Raw genomic sequence first — 20,708 nt, forward strand, 5'->3', positions numbered from 1 at the left:
CCAATGATTCTCCAGAGTTTTTCGGGTGCCGGCCATTTTGAATAATCTGCCATGAACATTTTCATTCTGACCTCTCTTGCAAAAACAGAGACAGATAAAAAAAGGGCTGAACAGCAGGGATGGAACCATGTGCTGTATAACCAGCATTATTTCCCGTTGTACTTGATGGTGTGTGCCTGAAACTCAGCTCACAAAGCCTGAAGGTTGGCTCAGCCAGCAGGACCTTGGTGTGACTCTGATGAGCACTGCCAGGCCACGTGGGTGGTTCTAAAAACTGGTCAGTCATCTCCTGAAGGGTGCCCTTGGGCCTGTTTAGGTTCTTGTAGTTTGCACCACTGAAGCCAATGGAAATTTGGTCTCAAATATCAATGCAGTCAGAGGATAAGGCCCCAACCTTTAAGTACTAGTGGTAGAAAAATGTCTTGCAAGTGCAGCTGTTGCTCATTCTTGAAGATATTCTGTAAGCAATTTTTTCTGAATCACTTGTCAGAAGGAACAAGATTGATAAACCTGGAAGTCAGTCTGTCATTGCAAAAAAAGAGATTATTCCCACTGATATATTTTCTCATTAAGAATTATTAATCTACTTTTGATAAATATCAGCACTTACAATTTTCTATAGTCGTTTGGTCACAATTTTTTATTTTATTTTCTTTCCCTACTTTGTATCTTGATCAGCCTAAAACTTCTTCAATGGTTGTATTTGTTCAACTATTTTAATTAACTGTTGCAGGCAGTGTTCAGGTTACCACTCAATCTTCTGCAAAGATAGTTCAGCTATTGCCCAGTTCCCCCACTGCACTTAAATACAGCAGGGACAATGGGATATTTACAATGGATTTTCTACTTAATTCTCTGTTGTATTTTCTGCTCTCTATTGATTCTGCTTTTCAGCCTGACAAAGGAGATATTCAAATGTTCCAACAGCAACTCCCATTCCTGAGCCCAAGCACAGCTCCCTGCACCCTTGAATCATACACATGAACCTAAGTTCTGCTGCTAAGGGCAGCAGCCAAACTACAAAATAACTACTTTTCTTCCAGAAGTGACACTTTTAAAGTGTGTATTGGTTTGAAAGTAAAACCAGTGCGAGACTCCAAGTCAGTAATACAATTTAATAGGAGAAAAGAGAAAAAATAAAATACATGCAATAATATAAAAGAAACAACCACCAACACAGTCAGAAATACAACCTGACACCCTGTCAGTCAGGGTGTTGGTAGCAGTCCGTATAAATGGTGGCTGCAGTCCTCCTGGATGACAGATGTGGTTCTGTTGAAGCAGTGCTCCTGTAGAAGGTGCAGTTTTCCTCCGAAAATCCAGCAATGATGTGGAAAAGGTCCGACTTTCCTCTGGGATCCAGTGGAAAGGTCTCCGTTCGCGTCCCAAACCCCAGTTTTTTATCTAGGTAGGAAAGGCTTGGCTCCTGCCCCTGGCTGGGGCATCTCCCAATGGGATGATGTAATCTTATCAGTCACACAATAGGACTTAATGGCCCATTAACAGAATATATCTTCTGGAGGAAGGATGGGTTGTGAAAAGATAACGATGATCATCCCCCTGATCTTATCAGATGGCACATCAGCAGAGGATATCTCCCACAGAGATAAGGATCACCACCCCTCCCACATTTTAACAGATGGTGATAGAATACACATTTTTGCATTGTACCCCAGGACAAAGTGGTATTCAGTTATAGATGTATTAACTTTGAAATACTTATTCAGCTTTAAATACCAAGTTTTAGCTAAAAATGTTTTATTTATATTAGCTTAGTTCCTTTATGAGTCTTGCAGTAGCATAAGTAACTAGCATTTCTTGGGGAAAAAACTTCCATAAACTCAGAATGAGATGGCCCTAAGCTCTCTGTGGGATTAGCAGAAGACAGTCACCTCCAGACCACACTTCAAAATCAGTCCTAAAAATGTGGCTGAGCTTGACTAGAAAACCTTATAAGACTGCTTTCCCAAACTGGGCAGTGAAAATTCAGGATAAAGCAGTGAAACTATTTTAAATGTTGGGCTTTAAACACAGAAAGAAAGGCTAAACAAAAATCCACCCAGCTGGCAACTCACAATGCTAGATAGAGGAAAACAGAATTAGATTTCAGAATATACTTGCCTCTAGACAAAGGAAGATAAACATAGCACAATTTCTGCATCATAAGGATACTAAAGAAGTTATTCCAACTCAAGTCTAGACAGCCTAGGAAGGTCAACACAGTAAAGTTTCGAGCTGTCTTTTATCAAAACCTGTCATTATTACTGGCCTGAGCTCCAGTGGAACAGATTTCATTTCCAAAATGAAGAAGATGGGGGTAACCATATGACCACATTTCTATTGACCTGACAGAGGACGCTATTTAGGCTTCACACTTTATGTTAGCTGCACAAATACAAGCAACACTCGGTCCATTATAAATATCTCCAGAACAAAGCCACACTTTGACAAATATCCAAAGGCAGCTTATTACTGTATTTACAGTTTATATAGTCTGCACAATAGTATTTTCATCCTGCACGTGAAGTACTAATGCCTTCATGACCAAAGCACAGTCTAACAATTCTAAACTGCCAGTTTATCACATGGTAGCACACATCAACACGGTCCCATGATTTCAATATACTGATTAAATCACCATTTGCAGACAAACATCAAAAAATGACCATACCATTTAAGCCTGCAAGAGATCTGAAAAAAGTCTATAGTAGTAACTCTATTATCCTCTATGTCATATGGAGAAGAAAAGCATAGCTTTGTTGAAGAGAGATGACAGCTCTTTCAGAAGTGGTTGGTGTTCAGTCTTTGCTCAGCACCAGGAGGCAGCCCACCATGAGAACAGTCAGCCATTGGAACAATCTCTCCAGGAAAGTGGTAGTCAATCCTGTGAGCAAAGATATGGTCTCAGAGAGCCCACATACAGGGTTTTGTGTCTGCACACAGCTACAGAGAAGGGCACGGGAACAGAGATAGCACAGGCCTATTTTTGAGCAGAGCTCTGGCTTTAGATGCTACAGCAAGTTCAGACCAGAACTTCAAGATTCACTGAAAGAAAAAGAAACTGATTCAGCTTTATAATAGAAGAAATATATAATCATATATCATATAATAAAAATATAATAAAAGGCAGCTTCATTACTGCCATAAGTGGAGTTACATTTCTCATAAAATTTTATCACATCTCTTGCCAAAGAGGCTTGCATTCACAGTTGGAGCTCTTTTTCCAGCACTTCTGTTTATAATTTCCCTCTGTCATTTGCAAATATAGGTAAACAAGGGACCTACTTGGGGCTGCTCACATCGAAATGCCTGGAGCAAAAATTCCTAGAATATTTAATTCTGTTTGCAAAAGACAGCTCAAATGTTCCCCTCAGCTGAACTCATTTTACTAGTATTTCCTCCTTTCAACAGCTAGATTGAAAGGACATGGGTAGGAAAACACAACATTGGTTTCAGAAGTCCAAGTGCAATTTTTGTGATGTCTCACTTCAGATCTGCAGCTGCCCATACCTGCAGTCTGGCCCCACACAGATTGACCTTCAGCCAAATTGCTTCAGTATTTCTGATATGACTCTGCTGCTAGAAAAGCACCAGCAATCACAATAGTGCTGTTGGACAATGTTCATCTAACTCAGAAAACAGCCAGACTCCCATTCTGCACACGTATTGCTAGATTAGATGGAAAGATACACTCGGGATATGATATACTGAGAGCTGACATCTCTATTTTTTCTTACAGCTAAAGCAAGAAGGCATAACACTCTACATTATAATAGAAAATTAAATAGGGGCACTGTCATTTAAAGTAATAAAAGCCTAGTTTATTTGGGTTTTTTTTTAACAGACCCTTAGGAGAAACTGATAAATAAATTTGTACAAAGTTATTTGCTAAGAAATAAACACCTGAAAACGGCAGGATATTCTTTCTGAACAACTATGCAGGATGACAAAAGCTTCTCAGGAAGAAAAAAAACATTTTCTCAGGATTTGGGATTGTCTGATTCCATAATCCCCCCCAACACATAAAAAGTTTATATATATATATATATATATATATATGCACACATATACACTTAGTAATATAAGAGAAGCATACAAATATTTTATTGCCTTCTGAGTTACAGATGCATATATATTTATTTGGTGTATTGTATTATTTTGACATAACTGTTTTACAAAATCTCTTCACAGGCGTCAAAAGAATAAATTATTTTATTATTTGTATTTCAGGAAGTGAGACAAAAAAACTAAGACAGAAATTTGTGGGTGGGGCTTTTTATTGGTTTTATTGTGAGCAGTACATGTTACTTTGAGGGAGACTAAAGTGAAAAACTGCATACTTTTCTGAATTATAAACCTTCATGCTCTGATTCTGTAACTGAATTCAGATTTTGTCTCCCTTGGAGCAACTGGTGCCAACCTTTTCCTACAGTGGGAGGGTGGAAAGTAAGGATCCTTATTAGGAATCATCAAACCTTTGAAGTTAAGTCATTTTCTGTTGGAATCATTAATCTAGTTCTGGGATTCTTCTCTACATTTTCTATCTTGCTGAGTAGTTTGACTTTGCAGAAGCTGTCCAGTTGAGTAAGAGTGGCTGAATTTTCTTCCCTGTTTGCATTACAAGTCTAATGCAATGATATATTATAAGAACAGAGGGGTTAAGAGACATTTAGTGCTGCCCTTTTACTCTCTAGTTCCTTCAAAACCAGAAATATGTCAGCAGCTTTATTGCCTTGGCACCTTCCCTTCATTTCTTAGACATATACTTCATGGTTATTTCCTAAATCACCTGCCCTGATTTCTCATACAATTTCAAGGCTGAATGATTTAGGGGATTTGGAGGTGGAGGTTTTGTTTGGAGTTCTTTTTCTCCTGCACTACAGCAAATTATATTCAATTGACGTAAAAATCACACACCCCTCTACAGACATCTAATTAAGCTCATTGTAAAATCTACATAGTGTGGCAGCTCCCATATGGAGAAAAAATACTCCCCAGTTGCACCACTTTGCTATAGTTACTGTGTAATAATAGATTCCTTGCATATCATAAGCATAAAATCTTTGTGCATCAGCTAAATCGTTTTATATCAATGGCATAATGTGAGTATGGCATTGTTCCATCTGTTCAGGACAGAAATGTACATACACTGAGCATTTTCACATTTATTTGTGTCTGTGCAACAACCTCCTTCAATTAAGTGCAATACTCAAAGGAACAGCAGAATGCAAAGGTAATAGACACTAAAACATTCAAAATGCAAAGGTAGCATCTGCCACACATGATATCTGCATTCAGGCTTACAAAGGAGATTTTTAAGTCTTAACTTTCTTTATACAAACTAAAGAATACCACAACTTTTGGGTTCACTGCTGATGTCAGAATTCAGCCAGCACTCACTCTGGTGAGATTCAGGAAGTCTTGTATTCAAAGGAAATTTTTTTGATAAGATACTGATAGATTTTAAAATACATTAAAAAGAAAGATAAAAAAAATTTTAATGTTAAGAACAGCATTTGAGATCAACTTAGTTTGCACATATCTTCAGAAATATATGAATTTAATTAACTTAAGCCATAAACACTAACCTTGGAAACACAAAACTGGGGCACGCTAAAATACGGAAATTCAATGATATTTTGACTGTACATATCTTAATTCCAAAACTCAGAGACAGGGACTTTCTCATACAAAAGAAGACTGGTTAGTCCTTGGAAACACAGATCTGTAAATAAAGAATGAACAGAACAAAGAAAATGTTAGGAGGTAACAACTAATCAGTTTTTCCTAGTGTATTAATTAAGGTTTTTTTAATAAGTGTTAGATGACATGTTGCAGCAAAAATATTGTGCCATGGGGCCTGGACATGGTCAAATTCTCAGGGGAAGTCTTCTCCTTCACCAGTGACTCAGTCCTGGTGTGCAGCTGAGAGCTCTGGAAGATGTGCCTGTATTTGCCCTGCAATACTGCAAGCACTCAAGGAAAGCCAATTGCTTGTAATTAATACATGTGCTCTCTGTAAGTGTTTGCTCTTTCATGACCAATGACAGTCCGGTAGCATAGGGTTTTCCCTTTCCTTGGCATGGCTATTAGTAGGAACAAAACCTTCCTTTATGGTACTAGACACAGCTATACTTGACTTTTTATGTCTTAAATCAGAAAAATATCAAGTATTATGCAAGGTCTTCAGGTAATTATTTGCCTATCATAGTAATAGGAAAAAACTGATGTGGGTGATACACAGGAGCCTCTCTTACTGGATTCTGAGAGTAGACCCACCATGATAGTTGGGGGCTGCAGTCTGGGATGCACAAGGAGAACATGAGGGAAATGGGCTGGTTCAGCCTGGGGAAGAAAGAGGGGAGGGGAGATCTTATAAGTGTTTCCAAGAAGCTGATGGCAGTTGCAAAGAAGGTGGAGGTGCATGAAGACAAAACAAAATGCATTAGACATAAATTGAAAGACAGTAAATTACATTAGATGTACAGAAAAATATTTTAAGTGTGAGGATGGATCAGGAAGAAGATAAGGGGAAAAATGTATTTAATATTCTTGTCTGCTCTCTCAAATCTTCAGCTGAATACCAAGATGCACTTCTGCTCATTGTTTTCTACAGTTTCTGATTCACTGTTATTAGTGGTTAAAATGTTTTATTTATTTGTTTAAAGACTTCTACGAACTCTTGCTTTCATTATTTTCTAAGTTAAATGAATAAAGTACATTCTCCTAAAGTGGTCTTGAGCTTCTTCCAGTTTTATTAATCCATGCAGTTCTTGCACTTTGTATCCTTTTGAGCAGAGCTTCTATGATGCTTGCTACTATCAGAAGATTTCTCTTTCTATCAGCCCTTAATTGAGCAGCCTAAATGTTCCTTTTCACCAGTTTTGGTGTTCACCAGATCTCCTACTAAGGCATTTCAGCTCACTGATGTGGTAGTAAATGATTATCCATTATAAATTTTTTGCCATGCATACAGATTAGTGAGTAAGCTCACAGAGGGACCAGCAGGCTCCAACAGGTGAGCTATTAGGTCTGCTTCAGCCTTCTTTCATGCATTTTTAAAAAGGACAGGCTAGGTGAATTCTGGCCATAATTACTTGTGGTTTCATACCTTCTGCCACCACCTGCACATTTGCTGTTTCCTCTCACAAGTTGATTTAACACAAACACTTTGGTTTGCTTGTTCTTAGTGTCCTTCTGAATCTGTTGCAGGGCCTTCAGTGTTCACTGTTGTTCAATGTCGACAAGACAGTCAGGAAACATGAACTGCTTGGAGTGAGATGAGACTGGCAGCAGCGCAGCTTGGCACTGCTCTTTGGGCCTGTGTAAACATTTCTCACCCTTTGGTGATCTTTTCACAGCTTGGCAAAGCCACCACTGCAGGGTCATTGTCTCAGTATTTTTGCACTCATTTGCTGTATATACAGATATTTCCTGCTGGCTATAGAAAGAAAGAAGCGAGATGAAGACCAGTGGCTAAAAATTTTGAGTAGACAGGACATGCCTAATTTGACTCTGATGATGAAAAATTGATGAACTACACTCAGGGATATAAAGCTCCCTTTATCCTGAAATCCACCTTCCAAAAGGTATGTATAGTCATCTTGTTGGTAGAAAGCTCTATGTGAAACACAATGGTTTACTTTATCAGGTTGCCTTCAAAATTGAAAATTCAAAATACCATCCTAAAATTTTGGGATCAAAACATATCTTGACAAAAGAGATTCTACCCAAGTAAGGCTATTTTAATAATCCATTTTTCAACAGCAAGATACAATTAGTAAGATTTTCATCTACCATTTCTTACTACAAATTCAAGCTGTTTCCCAGAATATCACCAGTTTATTCTACAGGTTTACATGTACGTGGGCATGGCTGTTCCAAATTTTTACTGTAGAGTAACACCGTGCAGGCGTCCTAAGGCCAGCTTTCTATCAGCAAGTCCAGCATTGAAAGATTTCCACAGCAGTAAGGAAATTACATGGTTTTAATTCAAATGTAGAGAAAAGAGAGGGCACAAATAGCAGGAGGAATTCAAGGCTTTGACTTCATGGTTATTAATACAGCAATCAGCAATGGAACTTTAATCAGGTCAGGTAAGAACACAAGACTGCATTTTTCACCAATTTGCTAGAAGCTGCAGTATGGATTTCTTCTGGAAAGAAGGGCAGATGAAAGGTATCTGGCAAAAAGCCTGCGGGAATACAACAAACTAGATTTTTGTTGCTCTTGCTACTTTTCTCCAGGTGCTGGGGCTTTGCTCTTTGCTTCAGAGGAGTTAAGCAAAAGACAAGGAGGGGAAATTAATCTGTATCAGTTTGCACTGTTTCATCCTTTTGTAATGTGCATTTCATGTGATTTTGGCATCTGAAAGCTGGATTTGCTGAAAGATCAACCCATGACTTCAGAGCACAAATACCACCTGGTGAAAAAGAGACTTTGCCTTTTGGTTATTAAAGAATGCCCCCTAGGCCACTTCACAGACCCTCATGCAGAGGGAATTACAGCATAAGCATCATAAAACTGCCCGGCTCTGTATCACTGGAATAGGCATTGGTTGTACCCTGATTAAATTATTAAAACATATTATGCTGTTGCTGCCTCCAGTGACATGATTCTGCACCCTGTGAGCAAGTGGCAAAGTCTCATCCACTCCAGGTAGAAATAACTCTGATTTCCTGATTCTTCATAGAAATAATTTCTCCTGGTAATATGATTTTAAAACTTTCTCACCAACAAACCTTGAAACGTTGTTCCTACATTGCACTGTAAATATTGAAAATGTGAAAATATATAACAGAAGCACCAAAATTTGCAGTGTGTCACAATCCTCTTCCAAAAATGGAATAAAGATGCTCACCAGGGTATCCCAATCAAAACCAACATAATTATTAGTCAATGGGCATTGGCTAAGCAACATTAAATTTGCTGGATACCAAGACCTTACTGCAATTCCATGAATGTGTCAATGCTCTAAGAATAGGAACAAGCATAGTGTCCTTCACTGGCAGGTAGGTCCAGTATCTTGAAACCAAGCATGGTTTTTTGGTGTGTGAGAAATTACAGTTTTTAAAAAAGTCTTACATGCAGTCTGTTTCAAACAAGTGGAAGTATTAGGAAAAATGTCTCCGAGGATTGTACAGTCTCTAAACCACTAGCTGGATGCCTTTGTTAAAGGGTGGGGAGTGGGGGGATATGAAACGTTTGAAGCAGAAAAAGCAGTAGCAGATAACAGAAACTTGGATGTCAATGCAAAAAGAGATAAAGAAGAAAGAAAAATTGGTTGACGCTTAACATATAATATACATTTTGGAAAATTCTGTTGGGGATAAGCAGCAATATCCAGGGTCACAGTAAAAAAAGATACTGCTGTTTATTTGGATTTTAGCTTTGTACCCTAATTTAGGTTTTGATGGCAAATACTTCCTTTTCCTCCTCCTGTGATAGTTTTATATAAGTTTAATGGACTAACACAGCAATTCTGAAGTACTGACATTGCATGAAAGTGTCTCTTACCCTTGTTAAGAAACATTTTTATGAGTTTATCTGCCAGCCCTGCAGCCACTATGAATTTTTGTGGAAGCCTTGAGCATTCAGTTGAACAAAACTAAATTTCTTCCCATAGACAGTCTTCTCCCACTCGTGTGTATGAGTATAGACTGAGGTATCTTCAACCTAGAAAAAAAAATGATAGGATTGGGAATTAATTTCAGAAAGTATTTGGCCTTTGCTTGCATTACTTCAAATAAAGTTTAGAAGAGTCATGTATCATTACAGAGGTCTACCATTAAATGAAGAGAATAGTAGGGTATTTTTAAAATGGGTGGTGAATCTTAAAGCGCCTACACATTATAATTTCATAAACTTCACATAAAATATTTAGATCCAGTCATTAACAGAGAGAGACTATCAAACTAGAACAACTCTGCTATAGCTATAAAGATACATGGAATTATCCAGGGATAAAAGAAACACAAAACCAGTGCAACCAGCTTTCAGCCCTTCTCAGTTTGTTTCATCTACCACTGCATTTACAAGGTTCTGCTTAAACTCTAAGCAGAGATATTTATATATTTATATTAAAAAGAAAAATAAATATGCCTTCAAAAGAGAAACACAAGTATTTTTCTTGAGAGGTTCTGTCAGGCTTCAATAAGCAGATAAAACCATTGTTTTGAACTAGGTTTTCCTATTTGAACCAAAGGTTGAAAAACACCCACAATAAAGACCCTCACACATTGGTAGTTTATCATCCATAAATGCAGAAAGCTCAACTAGAAAGAGAGTGAACAAATGTCTTTAATAAATGGCTGCCTAAATTAAGTTCTCTAAGCATGTGCAGAGTATCTAATTAATTGCTGTATTTTCTAAGTTGCTGAGCAACAATCAGATCCTCTTAACTTCTTCATAAACCATTTAGACAAGGAAGGAAAACTTAATAACTTACTCTTTTTTGTTTCTCAGAAAGTATTGGTGGTTTTATTTGTGTTTCAAGTTTTTATAGAAATGTTTAAAAATATGGCAATAAGTACTATTAACTGGTATGATTTGCTATGGTACCTAAAATTTGCTTGTTTTTATACTGTGCAAGAGTGAGAGAAACAGATCGAACAGCACCAGGAATCTCAGCTGTATCTTGTTTGAAGCTCTTACCTAATTTGCACCTGCTCACTGATGGGTTTTATTCAGTGTTTCACCTATTAATGTCCTCCAGATAGAGGCCAAGTTCCAGGGTTTGGGGTTTTTTTAATGTATATAGAAAAGAGAATCCCATCTAGTTAGACTTCATTAATTCAGACCCACTCAGATGACTTGCTATTGTCATTGCAAGGAGGTCTGTGATTAAAATATTCCCTTAAAATGGTTTCTTTTGTCTTGCTTCTGGCCCAACTACTGAGTTTTGAAGGAAAAATCATGTCTCACTGGTGACTTTTTTGTCTCAATGGGAGTAGAATGCCCATTCCGTAAGTACTTTCAAATACAACAGATGTATATCTGTTTAGATAAATTTGTTGGGCTCAGGAGTTAACAATCTCCATTACCAGTTAACAAGATTTACAAAGCAGAAAATGTAGCAGTACTGCTGTGTAAATTTGCAGCTAAATCTCTGGTGACAAGAACAACCCTGAGAAGAACTGCATTGTGATTTAATATAGAATATCATAATTCCTGGCTGGTTTATTTTCTAATTATTATTCATATATACATTATGTGACATTATTTTAAAAGGACACATCTATGGTCTAGTACTCAAGAAATTTACACTTCACTGTGCAGAAAGCAGTATTCTTCATAATGTCTGACTACTGGCAAATACTGAGGGGAACACAGCACTGAGCACACATTGTGGAAGGAAAACAGCATCACAGCCTGTGGAGGACTAAGGCTGGTAGCATTAGAAAGGAAAACTCCATCAGTTAATGGCTACTGACTTCCTTTATTAATGATTCAACTGCATTTGTCCGTCACAGTATAAATTTTGTTGTGCATTCTAAGAAATCAATACAAGGTAAGTACCTTATATAAGTTTTAAAAAAAAAAAAATTAAAAAAATTTAAAAAAAGGAAGATTAAATTTTGAGAAGGCTGGGACTGGAGAGGAAATTCAGCAGAAAAGTTCCAAAATTTTATTTCAAATTAATGCATTTTCTTGCTTTTCCTTGTTTTTCCTTACTCTTTCCCCTTCTCCTCACCCTCTCCCTTTTCCTTTTTCTTGCCCTTCTCCTTCCCTTCTACCTGTCACTTTCTCCTTCATTTTCTCTTTTCTTTTCTTCTTTTCTTTTCCTTTTTTTTTGAAAGTACTTTCTACAGCATAAGTAAAACATCAGTGAGCTCTCGGGAAAGTGCATTTCCAAAATGATTGAACTAAATGTGTAGACACAAATAAGAGAAAAGGAAGGGAAAGGAAATGGAAAGAAGAGACCAGCAGCAAACGTGACATTAGACATTAGAAACTTTTATCTTGTCTTGCTTTGTCATGAGAAGAATTTGAGCACTTAAATTCACTTTTGGCATGCCTATAAGTTCATTAATTTCTAAGCAGGTACTCTTTTCCCAACCTTTCCTTTCTTCTCAGCATTTTTTGCTAACTGATATTTAAACCAAGGGAGGAAACCAACACTGGTACATGTTTAATGTCTGCCCACTTACAGAAAAACTTTATGTAATTTAAAAAATAAATCTATTACCCATGGCCACTAATAATCCACAAAGACTACAGCATAAGCATCATCTTCTCAAGGTTTCAGTCCATATCATGATTCTTAGCAAAAACAAATCTTGATTGTAGGTCAGCCTCCATGTCTTTTTCAACTCCTTCTATCTAGATTTGTCAATTAAGTTTTAAGATGACATTTAGTAATAGAAATTTGGCGTCACACATCTGCCATATAGATACTCACAGGACACTTGTACTTTTGCAGGACAGAAAATTTCAATTACGTGTATTTAGATTAGCAGGAAGAGCTGTGGCTTACAGACATATTTTATGGCACGTATTAGGTCCTTGTCCCCATATGCACCAGCAATTGAAAAAACTGTGTAAATAACAGTTAACTAGCAATTAAAATTACAGAAGTTTAGTGTATTTTTCAATTATTTGATGAGCACCCAAATCTCATGTATGGTAAAACAAGAAGTCATTCAGTGCAGCTGTGCAAGCTGAAGCTAGTTATTAGCATCCAAATGGCTATGATAGATCCATTTTACTTCTGAAATTCTTTTATTCAGCACTGCTCAAATGAGTAGATATTTCATTGATTTATTTATTTATAACCACATAAATAATTTAACTAGTAATTGTAAGTCTCCATTTTCCTTTCTAAATCTCAAATACAATAAGTTCCATGGCTAATGCACAATTCTTAGATAACTCATCTATCCTAGAGAATATAATTACTATTCCTAGTATTATTCCTATTATTTAATCAGTTTCTAAATATCTCCAAAAAATAGGAGAGTGAATGAAAATTCAAATTAACATAATGCCATAGATCACAGCAAAATTATATTGATATAGAGGGAAATGTATTTGTACATCCCTGGCTAAAATTCGTTTCTTATTGTTTGTTTAGAAAAACGGTAAGGATTACATAACAGGAAACACTGTGTTTACAACAAGCTTTTTTGAGTTACCATCACAAAACATTTTCATTTACCATCACGAAACTCTCCATTTCAAATCTTGTTTCAGATGATTAGAGCTCTGCAATAAAACATGAGCTTTACTTCAAGAATCTTCCTGGCATTGTCTTTCCCTAGGAAAAAAAACCTGTGACCAATATGTGTGCTTTAAGTCTGAGTCTAGTTTTCTAGTCCTCTGAAGGAGTACTGAAGTAAATGAAGTAAATGGCAAATACACTTATGTCATTACTATTAGTGGAGAAATGGGACCACTCATTACAATGCTGAGTAAAGAGAGAGTGAAATGTGAAATTCAGTTCTCAATCTGCCCCACCAGTATATACAATCCAAACAAGCAAGACCACCATAAGACCAGGCAGCCTGGCTTGCTCATGGCACATTCCTGCAACTGTGGTGCCAGAGCTGGAGACAGCAAGGCAGTGGGTACAAGTCTCACCACCCCCCACCAGCCTCACACCCTGTATCAATCATTTTTTTCAAGAAGCAAGTGCCTTTCAACCACCCCTTGCACAGTTCCGAAAATTTAGGACACAGAAAACATTTGTGCTGCTTGAAAAGAAATGTGTACCCTGATAATTGCTGATTGTGAAAGGAAGTTTCCAAAATCAAAAAGAACTAGTAATAGTCAGGAAGATGGACAACAAGTGACCTGAAATGTGAGCTGGATCAGATGTGAGAGTGAAACAGCTCTGTCCCACACAGAAGAACAGCTTGCACCATAGGAGCTCTCATTATGACATCCTCTGGAAAAAATCACTCATCTAATGGAAAGCTCTGAATCCATAAGGCACATGCAAGATTTCAAATAAGATTCAAATCTTGCTCATTCTAGGAAGTTTTGTGTCCAGAATGTGGACAAAGAGAAGTTTTAAATCACCTGCTATTGCAATGGCAGACCCTTCAAGCTTCTTGAGAGAAGTAAATCTTGTGCTAACTCCCAGTATGTTATCTGAAGGCATAACATGTGGCTAACAGTGGCTAGGAATCACTAAATGAAGAACTTAATAACCTAACTTAGTAACTTAAATTAATATTTGTGTTTTCTATCCAAAGGTAGAGCTGAAAGTATACTTTTCTCTCATTAAAGAAAAACAAATTATCATAGAATTTAACAGAATAACAAAATATATGGTTGTATCAAACACAGCTGATCTATATTCCCAATCTGGTCATCTGTCAAACACAAAATAGTATGAAAACCAAGATCAGGTAAAATAAACTAAAAATATTTTTTTTTAAAAATTCATAATTAAGAACAAGGACAAGTCGCAACACAAAATTCACAGTAAACAGATTACATAGGGATTTTTCCTTTTAGTAGAAGAACAGGTCCAATATACCATCATAGCAAGGAAATGTAAACCTTTGTGGAAGTGAAGAAAAACAAAGAATGTTCAGAACCAGTATGACTCAAACCACTGCAGGCACAGCTGGACACCAACAGACTCAGAACAAGAATCAGATAAATCACCAGACCTTGGGAAGCAAAAGCTGTGACAGGACAAATCCCCATACTGAGGCCAGGCAGGTAGTATCAGACAAAACAGAAGACACATATGAGCAAGCACTGAATTCAAGGAGTGACTGGAAGACGAGATAAATGGATCTATATTGGAAACAGAAATTGAAGCAAGCACTGCAGTGATAAGAAAGTACCGTATTTGGGAAAAGTGAAGCTCTGTGTGGAAATTTCAAAGGAAGAAATGGACCAGTCAAAAGCAGTGAGGGAAAAACTCTTACAAATGCGTGCAACCAAAAAGCCTCAAACCTCACCCTGTCAATAAAGCAGATAAGGCACAGAGTTCTTGAGAAGCATTCAACAAACATCACTCAGCATCAGACTCTGAGAAAATAAGGAACAGACCACAGTTAACTTAATGATAACATGAACCCAGAAAAAATCAGAAGCACAGACTGCAAATGAACTGCTGAAAACAGAAAAGCAATAGACAGAAAGTCACCAGCAGCAGGCATAGCAAAAAGCACTTTCTGTACCTCACTCATACTGAAAAAGCTGCTCCGAGAATGGAAAAGAAATCCTTCCAAATGGTACCAGCTTTGAATCATTATCAGAATATTCCAACGAGAACTTTGCAATTACTGCAGCAACTGCAAAGGTGGCTCCATATTAAAAAGATTTTGTAAGGCAAAACTGCAAGGAAAAGCAGAAAATGCAGATGCAAAGCTAAGAAAGCATACAGAGATCACAGGTAGGCCAGTTATTCACCGCAAAGGCACAGCAGAACTGTGGAACACAGTTGTCCCTTCACATCCTCAAGGATAATGACCTCAAAACAGCATTTTACAGTCTTCCGCAAATCTCTGTTGTGAAATATCAAATATCACAAAACCAGAAAACTCCTGAAATTAAACATTTTCATTATCATATGAATCAATTAGATTTCATAAGCACAAGAAATAGAAAACAATTGCAGGAAGTTTTAAATTTTAAATTTTTACAACATAACAAAGGCATGTAAGGAGAATCATCTCTCAGACTTCCCTCTGAAAGTCTTTCACCCAACTTAAATGTCTTTCCTTCTATCTTAGACAATGAACATGCAAATCAACTTTTTTGCAAAAACTTTTTTTAGACAGCTAAGAAGTAGTGACAGGAAGGGTCTAATGAGACCCTGCTTCCAGGTTTCCTAAGTAAGTTGATTTTACTAGTCTAGTTTGCATCCAGTTTGTCATGACACTCATTCTCAGCCTGTTAGCTAAGCTTTTTAGTGTGTAGCTACCTGCTTTATCACCAAGGAAAAGAAAAATAGATCGTATAAAATAGGCAAAGGTTGGCTATTACATGTATCAAACTTCATGGCAAAGCTCTGAATATTCAGCAGTTAACTGACTTTGATTCTTACAATATCTATCAGAGGCTACCCTCGTATTAGGGTAGACCTTAAAGACAAGTACACATCACAACACAGAAAACTACTGTGTGCACAGTTTCACTGTATTCAGATACATCTCATAGTGCACTTCTGCATTTTTGTAAAGTAGAGAAAGATACAAAAAGACTGGTGAATTATTTAGCTGAAATATATTGATGGCATCTGATGACCACTGAAAATTTCCCTCCAGTCTCCACATATATTACATTACCCTTTAATCATATTCATTATTAAGGGGGAGTGGAAAATAAAAATAAAATACCCTGATACCATATTTTCATTAACATAGGTACCTGTTTTGAGTTTGCCAGACTAATACTGTAGAAAGATCCTCTCTGCCTTTTGTAAGTATAATAACCACACGTATAATTTCTCTCTGGAACTCTCATCTATACATTATAAGGTACTCACAATGAGTATTGCAGTGGCTTGAAACAGAAAAAAAGTCAGTGAATCCTTTCCAAGCAAAGAAGCACTAATATGGGCAAGCTGTAAGTCAGGAAATGAAGCAAAGAAATAAAAAATCACTGGTCCTCAGGCAGCTGAAGAAGTTACAATACACAAAGGATCTACATCCAGCTTCTTCTAACATAAGACTTTCAGTCTGGCTTCTAACTCCCCCAGTCTTCTCCTTTCTTTGAAGCATCTGACAGAAAACTGCTGGTCCTTGTTGGGAGATTTGATGTTCTTCTCAAGACATCTGCATTGAAAACTTAAATATGGACAACTCCGTTCAGAGTCCACATAAATGGCCAGCAGCAGCCAGAGGTTCCCAGGCAGTACCAAAGAGGGATAGATTTGTAGCAATGTAGGACAATGGCAAGTCTCTATATTATCGTACCTACACCAAAGCACCATGCTCTGCAATACCACTGCACTTTATCTAGCTGCATTTTTCCTTCATGCAAGCATACCCAGGAGCATCTTTTTCCCAGTATTCAAAAAAAATACTACAACATTTTGAGAGGTCATATACAAAAAACATTTGTAATTGACATTATACTTAGTGCACACTAACAAAGGTGCAGCAAAATTCTAGGTGGGTTGAAGATCAAGATAAGTTTTCCCTCACTGTCTTCACTTGGTACAGTAGGTATTCTGGTTAAATTATCCTTTCTGGTGTTTTTAATTTGAGTCTGACAAGAATGTGAGCTTTTGCTATGTGTGTGCATGAATTATGTTTATGATGTTTCCTTTCCTCAGAAAATTGGAAAGCTGAATTAATATTCATTAGAAGGTAATAGGAACAAATAGCACAAAATATTTCAGAATGCTAATTTAATATACAGCTGCACATATGGTGAAAGTTTTTGTCCCTGATTGGTCCTTTGTTTTCAAATTCCAAATTCTTTGAAATAGGAAAGTATAGTTCCACAAAAGCAGTAATATTCACTTTGCTATTGCAAGACCTTGATTTGTTGTGCCATCCTGTCAACATGGAGCCTATTGAAAGAAATACAACACGGCAGCCCTTGATGGAAGATCAGAAAGGACATTGTCATTACCTATCAAGGTAAAATGAGCAAATGTACCATAATCTCTGACTACCTCTTTTATTATTATTAAACTGTAATTAATGGAGTAAAAGATGGGGTCATCTTTTTGAAGGCAATGAATTTTCCTAAGACTTTCTATATTATATAATTTAAGATTCATCAGGGAATCCCTAGCTAATGGTAAGATGAAAAAAAAGGAGCAAAATTGATTTATTTTATGGTAGCTGACATGCACACATACACACCAGTTTCATGACCTGTTTTTATCTTCCTGAACACTTGACAAGCATCATAATACAAAGAAAGTAAAAGTGATAGCAGGTCAAGGCTTTTATTTTGAGAGGAAACAAATCGCACATCCAAATTTTACAAAACAGGTGCTATTTATGGTCTTTTTCTTCCTTTATTATTTTATTAGATACTGATGCTTGGGTTAAAATTTTTGGTGCAGAGCTGAAACAGGCAGTCGTGCACACTGATCAGAAACAAGAGAACTCTGACTCGGCACAGCCATCAGAGTGGTTTTGGTGCATTATCAAGGAGAAACAAGCTATGAATGCCATCTACTGGAGAAGGGCTTGCCAGGCCAAACGTCGATGATACCCAGCTTTGGGCTGGGTAACCCGTATCTGAGACTGCTTATCATAGCAGTTTTTTCCATCAGCTCTGTCAGCAGAAGCAAGAGTAGATGTTTATTTTGAGGGAAATTGATCCATTCCTCTTCTTTTTCAGAGTCTTTCTTCAAATTCAGTATTATGCAATGGAAGTTCAGCATCTCTGCTTTTGTGCAATGGGAGTGGACTGGGTGAGTAATAACAAGGGAAAAGAAAATGCAACAAAATTTATTCTGTTGATTGTGGTTGGGATATGAAGATATGAACAACTCCTCTATTCATCATAGTATGTTTCTGTTGATATAGGTCTGTCATTACACTGAAGTGAGAACTCTGAGGAGAACAAGTCTCTGTGCACCAACTGTATTTGAGCTGGTCCAGGATGCAATGAGTTCAGTATTCTCTAAAAGCCACTTTAGGACTTGCTGCTTTGTTTAGGACTGGAATGAAAGACACCTTGCTGATAGTTTCCAGGAGTTATGAATTAGTTTGATCTAGTCAGCTGGAGTTTAAATTACTTTAAATTACTTTTAAATTAGTAGAGAAATCAGGCTTTTCCAGAGAAAGATAAATTCAAATATCTGTCACAGGATGGGACAAACAGCCCTGTAGAATGTTGACTATAGAGAGTAAATGTCTGTTATGTAAATTGCTTAACTCATTTCAGCTATCTAGTTAGTAGTTTAAAACAAATCCTACTCTACCAATCATTCTCTCACTGAAAGAGAGAATTCAAGCATGAATTTTGTGGAGCTGACTGTAAGTCATATAGCATTGTTTGACTAGCCTAAAAGGTATTGTTAAGTATTCTTACTGGATAAATTACTTTATTGATTTCATCTTCATAAAAATACTTTGCTGTCTCAATGGATGAGGACAAAGGACTCAGCAGCCAGTGACCCATGGGATAGTTATGGTCATCACAGTTAATGTAGGAATTTGAGGTCCCTGCTTCCCCTTACTGCCTTGGTCATAGAACAGTAGATGTGAACATGGATGCATTCTCTAGCAGTATATTCATATCCATTCAATGAGAGGAAAGAGACAAAATCCAGGCACTTTGCTGAATTAAGAAAGATTCAGGCTTACATCTCATCTCTGAACTTGGCAGACCTAGGCCTTAGCACTTCTGAAATTTACAACCCAGAGCAGCTCCCTCTTCCTGTTCTGCATTTCATATCTCCCCATCCAAGCACTCCAAGCTCCCCCCACCCTAAACCCAGTCTGCATCATACAAGCCTTTCCAACTAACTAATATGATTCAGCAAAAAGTCATTGAAACATTCCTCTTTCCCTTCATACAACTACAGAACAAAGGCTAACTAGCCCGAAGTAGCTGAGTTTTGGTAATTTTAGCACTGGTCCTATACAACGATTAGAAAACAGGAATATAAAAGACTCTCTTGATCTGAGCACACAGTGAGAGATAAGAGGGAGTGATCAGTACCTTTCAGCTGTTCTCTGAAGAGCAGCAGAGTCTGAATCTCCTCCTGATTTGCTGTGGTGATTGCTTCCCCAGCAGGAGGTCTCGAGAGCTGTATAAGATACGATGAAGATCCCAGACAGAGGTGAAAGTCAGTCTCCCTTGAATTAAAAGTGGAAAAAGAGTGGGTTATAACCGCTCAACCAAAAATGAAAATAAATAAATAAATAAATATTTGGGAAAAAAAAAAAAAAAAAAAGAAAAAAAAGAAAAAAAAGAAAAAAAAGAAAAAATCCAAGCTCCAAAGGACCAAGAAGATAGATGAAAAAATGAGAGGAAAGGTGAGATTATCTGTCTTGGGGATATGAAGCAGTATATTAATCTTCACTAAGATAAGTCAGCACAGACAACTTGTTCAGCCTACAAATTAGCCTCAGGTTTGGTCTGATGATTGATGCAGCTCTGCTGCTATGCTACTATCCCAATCAATTATCCAACATCTGCATCTCATCTCCCATTTAGGTTAGTTTGAGCTTTCTAGTACACATACTTTTATGCAGCCAGACGGACCTAAAACGAACATATCCAGGGGTAAAATGAGATTATTGAAGGCTTTTTCAGACATACAGATTCACTGAAAGAAACTAGTTATATTTCTTTACATATTTAAGAGATCTATACAAACAGAGAAGATGCCTAAGACTGATAGCACATCAGAGCTAGATCATGAAGAGGTAGAAGTATTTCGTTTATTGTAAGAAGATACACCAAACTCTGAATTTTATGGCATCTGTATTTTTGCTAAGAAAAAGTATGAAGCAAGAATTATAAATCCAGTACTTGGTAGCATTTATTCCTTCTGGACAACTATGCGGATTAAAGGGCAAATATGTTATTTGCTCTTGCTGTGACAAAATAAAAGTTTCACATATGATTTATTAATTACACAGAAATAAAAAGAAGATCTGTATACAATTTTTATATGATTATCACTGTAGTAGAAGCAAAGAGGTCTGTGAGGTCTCTTCATGTAGCAACTATCTCCTTTCATAATCAAAAATTGCACTAAGAATTTTAAAAATCATAGTACATCAAGTGCAAACTATGTAATGATATCATTCATTTAGAGCAGTTCTTGT

At 37.0% G+C, this 20,708-nt stretch overlaps 2 long non-coding RNA genes across 2 annotated transcripts in view; one reads left to right on the forward strand and one right to left on the reverse strand.

Moving 5' to 3' along the window:
- LOC148219777 (uncharacterized) overlaps positions 1-20,708 on the forward strand; it is a 147,845-nt gene that overhangs the window by 63,364 nt on the left and 63,773 nt on the right. The window contains exon 2 of the long non-coding RNA XR_015799263.1: positions 18,265-18,337. This is a non-coding gene — a long non-coding RNA (uncharacterized LOC148219777). The remainder of the gene's footprint in view (positions 1-18,264; positions 18,338-20,708) is intronic.
- Positions 1,154-15,370, reverse strand: LOC148219778 (uncharacterized). Its single transcript, XR_015799290.1, has 4 exons — positions 15,138-15,370; positions 9,517-9,675; positions 5,589-5,725; positions 1,154-3,045 (listed from the first exon to the last, which is right to left on the reverse strand). It is a non-coding gene; the product is annotated as an uncharacterized LOC148219778 (long non-coding RNA).

The sequence above is a fragment of the Sturnus vulgaris genome, chromosome Z, assembly GCF_052056855.1.
Source record: "Sturnus vulgaris isolate bStuVul1 chromosome Z, bStuVul1.hap1, whole genome shotgun sequence".
Classification (NCBI taxonomy): domain Eukaryota; kingdom Metazoa; phylum Chordata; class Aves; order Passeriformes; family Sturnidae; genus Sturnus; species Sturnus vulgaris.